This window comes from Poromitra crassiceps, assembly GCF_964638095.1.
Source record: "Poromitra crassiceps genome assembly, chromosome: 9".
NCBI classification, from domain to species: domain Eukaryota; kingdom Metazoa; phylum Chordata; class Actinopteri; order Beryciformes; family Melamphaidae; genus Poromitra; species Poromitra crassiceps.
This window is the reverse complement of record NC_139630.1, coordinates 45191887-45200601: the sequence shown is the minus strand read 5'-3', so window position 1 is coordinate 45200601 and position 8715 is coordinate 45191887.

Sequence of the window (8715 nt, the reverse complement as noted above, 5' to 3'; positions counted from 1 at the left end):
CAAACAATACACTGCAATTTTATTTGCTTTTAGCTAGATTGAATTCAAATTAGCCTGACATGTTTTGAAAGATTGCAGACTGGGGTACATCACCGAAATCACATTAGTAATGTTGCTGTTACAATGTTACAATGCATTACTGTAGCTCAAATGCTAACCATTTCATGTATGTGGATGGAGTATGCTAACGCCATTAGCACCAAGTTCCAGGATGTAGGACCTATAGTGAAATAAAACCACTGATTTGGGTTGGTCTAGCCTACGTAGTTTGTTAGTCTATTATTCAATGGGCCACAGTTTGGGAATCACTGATCTAATCTATTACCTCTCCGACAGTCTTTTAAAATTTTAATTGGCTTTTATCTACTTTTTATTTTTATCTACTCATACACCCAAAATTATGGGTTGAATACTGTATATAACCCTTATTTGCTATATTCTTCTTTATATTCTATTTTTCTTATTTAATGAGTTTCTCTGCTGTAGGCCTACCTGGTTGCTGTTAATGGTCCAATTTCACCACTGGAGTCACAGAAGAATGGGCTTCCGCAGGGGTCAGTTCTAGCTCCAACTCTGTTTAACCTATACACTTACTAACGACCTACCCATCACCAAATCCCGCAAATTAATCTATGCAGATGACATCTGTCTGGCTTTCCAAGCACCAGACTTTGGTTCACTGGAACACATGCCCAATGAAGACCTCACCAAACTGGACCAGTACTGCAGAACCTGGCGCCTAAAACCAAGCCCAGCAAAAACAGTCTCCAGTGTGTTCCACCTCCACAATGCAGAAGCTGCTAGAGAACTGAACATCCACCTGAGCAGACTTAAGCTGAAGCACACCCCCACCCCAACTTACCTTGGAGTGACCCTTGACAGGACCCTATCCTTCAAGGAACACCTGAAAGGAAGGGCAGCTAAGATGAAGTCCAGGAACAACCTGCTCTGCAGCCCCTACAGCCCTCACACTGCGTACCTCAGCCATGGCCCTCGCATACTCCTCTGCAGAATATTGCGCCCCCGTTTGGTCCAGGTCATCCCATACACACCACGTGGACACGCAACTCAACACAACCATGAGGATCATCACCGGGACAATCCGCTCAACACCACTCCCCTGGCTCCCTGTCCTATCCAACATAGCCCCTCTACATATCCGGCGAAAAGCCTTCACTCAAAGGATGCTCCAAAAGGCCAAAGACTCCCCCCACCTACCAATCCACACAAACATCTTCAACCCACCCACTGCTCGTCTTCCATCTAGACGACCAATCTGGAAGAACCCTCCACCAGCTGACTTCACCACCAAATTAGCTTGGAAAAAGGAATGGGAGTCCAAGGACATCCCAAACAAACACCTGGTGTCAGACCCCACTCTACCGGTCCCTGGCACCAACCTCCCAAGGAGGCAGTGGTCAAGCCTCAATAGATTCAGGACTGGACATGGCCCCTGCTTGGCCAGCCTTCACAAGTGGGCAGCAGCCCAAGCCCACTGTGTGCTTGTGGAGAGCAGCATACAATGCAACACATCATCGAAGCTTGCCTTCTACAAAGACTTGAAGGAGGATTAGTCACCCTCCATACAGCAGATCTGGAGGCAACTGCTTGGCTCAAGGACCTTGCATTCGCTAAATAAAATACTGGAATCATTAGTTTCATCCTATATACAGTTTGATGAGTAGATTAAAAAAAGAGTAGATAAAAGCCAATTATAATTTTAAAAGACTGTCGCTGGGTAGAGAGCCCTGTGCTTGTTGCCTTTGGAATGCCCCTCACTGGGCCCCTTACATAAGACCTTGCTTACTGAAATGGAGACACAATTGTTTTGCCATCTGTTGTACCATACCCCTGCTATGTATGGTACAAATAGATGTATGGTACAACTCATATGCAGAATGTGTAGTGTTCTAGTGTTCGCCACTAGATGTTGTGATTTCAATATTTGCTTAGACTTGCTGGCTGCAAATGTATTCATTTTCTAATTGATGTTTGACTTGTCAAAAGGACCTTGTTGGGGTGAGGTGAAAACAGACATAGGCCTATGTGTGACTAGAGCAGCCTGTTTGTATAGCGGGGGCACCCAATACGTCGGTCGCAATCAACCGGTAGTTCGCAAAGGCCGTGCGTGCTGGTAGATTGGGTGCCATTCATAAAAAACATTTTTTCCCCTGCACATTTTGTCCATCCTCACTCACGTGGGTAAGCTGCACTAGGCTGAATTCACCCTATCTTTTGATGGTGTAGCCTATATAGGCTACTTTTTAACTTTATATATTTTGTACTCCTAATTGATGTAGTTCCCATGTTCTTGCCTGTTTTGCCTTTTTTTGGTGATGTATGGGTTGAGCCCTCTCTGATTGGCTAAATGCACAGTCTGTGAGAGTGATTGCTTGTCAGCTCAGGTCCCTGATTGCCCTCTTCTGATGAGGTGTAGGCTATATAATACCTATATAATTTGTGCTTCTTCATTTTACCTGAAGGTGTAAGGACCGAAACATTGTCTTAATAAAGTTAATTGCAAGTAAAGGACAGTGTGCGGGAATCCTCTTCTCTCTGCCTTATGGACTTCTGTTTTTTAGCGTTCCATTTGCAGAAAACCTGAGCTGGGAAGTTCACTGTTCATTGGTTAGATCCAGTCACTAGCCAGGCTAGCCATTGTTAGCAATAACAGTTGATAACATGGCATTTCGTGGCATTTCGCGCATACAAACACTGCAGCCTCATGTCCACACAGATAGAAGTTAAGCAGTGCTGTGTGTACAGCTGATTTAACGAGACACAAACAAGACAGAAGTGCTAATAAACAACATTTACTACTGTTGTTGCGTGGCGCAGCCATCTTGGATTTTTAAGGTCGGGGCTGCTGAGGCTCCTATGAGTTTGGAATGGTAAAAATGGTCACGTCCCAGCTCATGACCTTTGAACCGTAAGATTACCAGTTCCCAGTTATAAAGGAATGCACAAAAGATTCCTTTATAACTGGGAACTGGTAAGCAGTAGTTGTAATCGTAGTTGTTTAGCACTTCTGTTTTGTTTGTGTCTCATTAAATCAGCTGTACACATGTTACTATTTACAGCGACACACAGGGAGGAGGGAGCGGAAGCCGCTCTGATTGACATGGTCGGAGCCAATGACGAGTTTGTAATAAGCCGGGAGGGGACATCCGGCTGCCACCGAAACAGTCGCTCCAATGGGAGAGCAGAGTAGAGCAGGGGAGGGTTTATCCCAGTTATGGAGACCTGCGGCGCCAGACTCCTCGGACGGAAGGGAGAGGAGGCTGGCCAGCGAGACTACATCACTTGTGACATCACAGTTGCTCGAGTGACACCACTGATGACATCACAACTGCCCGAGTAACATCACAGTTGGGCAACACCTTGGTTATAACATTACTACTGACATCACAACTGCTCGAGTTACATCATAGATAGATAGATAGATAGATAGATAGATAGATAGATAGATAGATAGATAGATAGATAGATAGATAGATAGATAGATATACACTGTATCTAAATGTATATACTGTACTGTATATATACATGTATATACTGTGTAGGAAGAGACATTATACATTGCCAAGGCAAGTAGACATGGAAAAAGAAAGAAAACATTTGGTACCCAATAATTTTCCATGGGGCCCAGTGGCGCAGTGCCGCCTCACAGCAAGAAGTTCCTGGGTTCGATTCCCGCCTGGGCCTCCAGCCCAGAGGCTCTATGTGGAGTTTGCATGTTCTCCCTGTTCTCCCCTGAGGTTTCTTCCAGATAGAAAACCCCCAAAAAATTGGGTACCCAATAATTCTCCCCAAAGACCAATGTAGAGAATGTTGCGCATTCAAATCTGTTCCTGCCGCACAACAGACTAATACTAATACTGATAGTCTATTTTTGGAAGTTTTGGTGATACATCGGGTTACAGAATAAATTGGACAAAGTCATAATTTTTACCCCTGAATGACCCAATAAGAACCATTACTCTGCCCGCCGACATACCAGTCGTTAAACAATTTAAATATCTGGGCGTTGAGATTTGTGCATCATTACAGACCATTGTCAAAATCATCTTTAAGAGCACCCTAAGATCTCTTGTGACCTTGAAAGATGGTCAACGCTCCCACATTCTCTTAGATCTCGTATATCTATCTATTAAAATGAATGTGCTTCCCAGAATAAACTTTGTGAGTTCAATGTTGCCTTTGCCACCTCCACCTCGTTTCTGGGACAGAGTACAGCAGCGTATAATTACTATTTGTTTGGAACGGCAAACACCCTTGTCTCAACTGATCCACAATGTAGCGAGGTAGGCTTGCAGGTGGGCTTTCACTTCCCTTTAAGTTGTACCATTGGGCCTTCACAATGCGTCCTCCGGTTAATTGGTATATGATAATAATTGAGGTTGCATGGCGTGCATTGGAGGAGAAGCTGGTTCTTCCATTAAAGTTGGATGAAGTCCTATTCACTAACATCTAACATCCACTTCAAGAGCACACATTGCTTAAAGACTTGTGTGAAACTCGGGGAACAAGAGGATGGGTTGGTTTCCAAATTATATGGCCACTTTCTGAAGGAAACATATCTCCCACTGCCAGTAGACTTGGTATGGCGAGCAGATATTCCTGACCTTACGCCAGATTTTGATTGGGAACGTGTGTGGGAGACAGTAAAGCAGGCATAATTTATTGTCATAAATGCCATCCATATATGATGTATGACTATACATTTTGGTCATGATTATGGGTTTCATACACTTTCTGTAAATCTAAAAGCAACAATATGGAGGACCCTGAGACAAAATATTACCAAATGGGAGTCCATGGTCTAATTTGTGTCAGTTTAGCGGTCCTTGGCGTGAAAAGTTTGAGGACCACTGATATAGCTAGGTATTAGCCTACTGTGCAAACTGCAAAACCATTTGTTAATTCTGAATTAGCATATTGGCTAATAGCCTGGGCTACTGCTGTACTTTTTTTTTAACTCGTAACATGTTTTGGCAATACAAAAGAGAAAAGGGGGAGGTAGGAGACATTCATTAATTCCATATAAGGACAAGTGACTGACATCCTGACAGTAGCTGTTTGTGACGTGTGTGTGTGTGTGTGTGTGTGTGTGTGTGTGTGTGTGTGTGTGTGTGTGTGTGTGTGTGTGTGTGTGTGTGTGTGTGTGTGTGTGTGTGTGCGTGCGTGCGTGCGTGCGTGCGCGTGTTTAGTAAGCTCATCAAAGTTGGCAACCATATTTATCACATGACATTGCTTTAGTTTAGTCAAACACACCTACCTTCTTCTCCGCAAAGTTGCTGGTCAGTCCTGCCTCGTGTCACAGCTTGTTTTGAATTGGCATCATTTTCTTTCTCTTGGCAGTCGGTTTTTTTGAGCTGTTACGTTAAACAGTGATATAAACCTTAGTTTAACTAACATTATAGGTGTGCTAGCCTCGACGCGAGACGCTAGAGGTGTGTCCATTGGTGTGCCACAAAATAAATAAAAAAATGCAGTCACGTCACATGACTTGACTCGACTGCAAATTTCAGGACTTGAGAGAGTTGAGACTTGCTTGACTGACTAACATTGATAAGTCAACTTGACTTGGTATTCATTACTTGAGACTTGGGACTAGCGTTAGATTTGAAGGATGACTCTGAAGAAGAAGAAGAAGAAGAAGAAGAAGAAGAAGAAGAAGAAGAAGAAGAAGAAGAAGAAGAAGAAGAAGAAGAAGAAGAAGAAGAAGGAAGAAGAAGAAGAAGAAGAAGAAGAAGAATTCCAATGAAGACGACAATGGAGGTGAGGTGAAAATTACCCTTAAAAAATGAGGCACAAATAGTCACAACACAGTTCATTGGATACTGGCGTGGCTAGGATCTCTAATTTTACAACAAACCCACTGACATACAGTAGATCACCGCTTGCTTTCATTGCCATCTAGTGGTGTAAACTGAGATATGCGTCTCACATTAGAAACACTGAAACTAGAAACTCTGAAAGATTTCAATGAACAAACAAATGTAAGTGAGTGGCATATTCACTGTCAATAAAGGCAACTAGCAACTCTAATCCAAGCTAGGTGTTTTATCTGCCATCATCATACATAAAATTGCCAAAGTGGGGTCTGTCTGTGATTTTGGTCACGATTTAGTCATGTTTTTGATCCCACTTTGTGAGATTTGTGATGATTTTGCTCAGTAATGATGTCACTGATGATGTCACAATGTCTATGACATCATCAGTGATGTCACTCAATCACTCGATGATGTCATCAGTGATGGTCACTCAAGCATTTGTGATGTCACTGATGATGTCACACCATGACCGAATGTAAATCTACAAATAAGTCTAGTGAAGTCTAATCAGAATCAGAATCAGAATCAGCTTTATTGGCCAAGTATGTACACATACAAGGCAATTGGCTCCGGTTCACTTAACTCTCAGTGTACTCTCACACACAAAAAAAGAAAAGAAAAAGTAGGCTCAGGCTAAAACAAACAAGAATCAGAAAGGATAATTAAACATTAGCATTAACTACTATATACAATGCAATAATAAAAATAATAGTAATAATAATAAGTGTATGAAAGAGCGTCTATATTGTAAGTGTGTATGAAGGGAATATACAGTATATATATGTACATTATATATGGATATACTGTATAGTTATAGGCAGTTATTGATATAGGCAGTATTAATCTAGTTATTTACATGTTTAAATAAGCTCCATGTAAAAACAATTCGGTCAGGTATTGCTAAGTTATTTACATGTATAAATAAGCATCATATATAAGCAAAAGCAATCAGGTGCACTATATCCAATGTGCAGACTCTACTTGTCTCTCCCTACTGATCACTCACTGACGTCATCAGTGATGCGAAGTTGAGCGATTGTGTGCTGAGTGATGTCACTCAAGCACTCCATGATTACCCTGGGTAAACCCAGCCTCCACGTGACCTCTATGTACCATCAGTCATGAAGAAGTCACGAAACTTACACTACAGGCATAGCCTGTGACGTCACGTTGAAGGCTGGGTTTTGTCAGACCGGCTACAGAGACTAAGGATATTCCCGTCAGACACAGTATTACAATAGTTTACCCAGGCTACTCCATGATGTGATTAGTGATGGTCGCTCGAGCAATTGTGATGTCATCAGTGAGTGATGTCATCAGTGATGCACAGTTGAGCAATTGTGCACTGCTCATGCCTAACCTCGCGTCACCAGGCTCTTCTCGGCGAGAAAGAGCCTGGCTTCCGCTCACAATTGATTTTGTCACCCTACCTGGTTCCGGCCTAGAGCCCGCCCTAGACCGGATGGGCAGCGTTTCTAGCTCGTCAACTTTTACGTTAACTTGACAATTTGATCCAAGTATCAGAACGGCAAACAACAAAACAAAAGATGGACGTACCGAACGAAGTTTTTGAAGAAGTTCTTTTAGAAACATTGCGGATTCACAATCTCACATCTTTTAAGCCAATACAGGAGCTTTGCATCAGACAATTAATCGAGGCAAGAGACGTCAAGCTAACGGCAACAAAGACGTTTTTTGGCGCACTGCCTTCCGGTGTTCATTCTGGTTCCGTGGTTTACGCCCCATGACAAAAAGCGGGGTGAAAGGTGCCCAGACTACTCATGCCAATAGAGCAGGCAAGGCCACGTAGCAGCCCAGCTGCAGGCAAGGCCGCGTAGCGGCCGAGGTGCGTATGTGAGCCCGCACAGCAGGCGAGCTACAGGGCGGGTGAGGTCACACAGCGGCCGAGCTGACGAGCCCGAGCAGCGGGTGACCCTAGGAATCGAGCGTGCCTAGCACGAGAGATTTCTAGTGCCATAAAATGTCCTAAATAACCCACATTTGTTCAGAAGTTATTCTAACAAATCAAACACCTAGTCCACTTGGTTTTGAAAGTGACAGGTTCCAGGTTAGTCAGAAATTTAAGATTTTCCCGGGGGAGTCGAATCAGCATTTCCCGCAGACTTCAGGGATTTGAATCCTATCTGCTCCGGAGTGCTGGTGCAAGCTGCAGTTTATCAAGGGCATTTAAAGTCTGCATTGCCAAACAAACCCCGCCCAGAAAAAACTTATCAGAGGTTAATTTGTCACATTTGCCCAAGAGGCCACATTTGCCCAAGAGGCCAAGACCTATCTTGAGAGTAAAGATAGTAGCCTATGTGTGAATCCCATTGAAAACATAATCGTCAGTTTGGTCTTATGTGTAAAAAATAATAAACACAGTTTAAAAAAAAGAAAACATAATTGTCATACTGTACAGTATGTTCAGCAAATATAAACTACAAAGGTCCATTGTGCACTTGCCATGATTGCACTTCCCCAATACTTATAGCAACAATGATTATTCTGACATGATGTGTTGAAGAAGATAGAATTGTAAAAGAGGTCATGCATGGTGAATTCAAAAGGCTTTTCTCTTTGATAGGAATCAGAGCTTGGTTGATAACAATAGATTTTATAGCCTACAGTTCACTCAAAAACTCAATTTGTCCATTTTGGTGGTCGGGGGGGGGGGGGTCTTCATTCAATATCTCTTAAATATAGCCTACAGTATAGGATCCAGGTCATTTTGTGCTAGCAAAATGTAGTTTTGTAAGAGCAGGACTTTTTTTTTTTTTTAGGTAGATGGTCGACAAATATTTGCAACATTATTTCTCTAACTGATTTTGGATTGCCTTTGGTGTATGTTTTCATCCAAAGAAGATAGCAAGCAAAATCA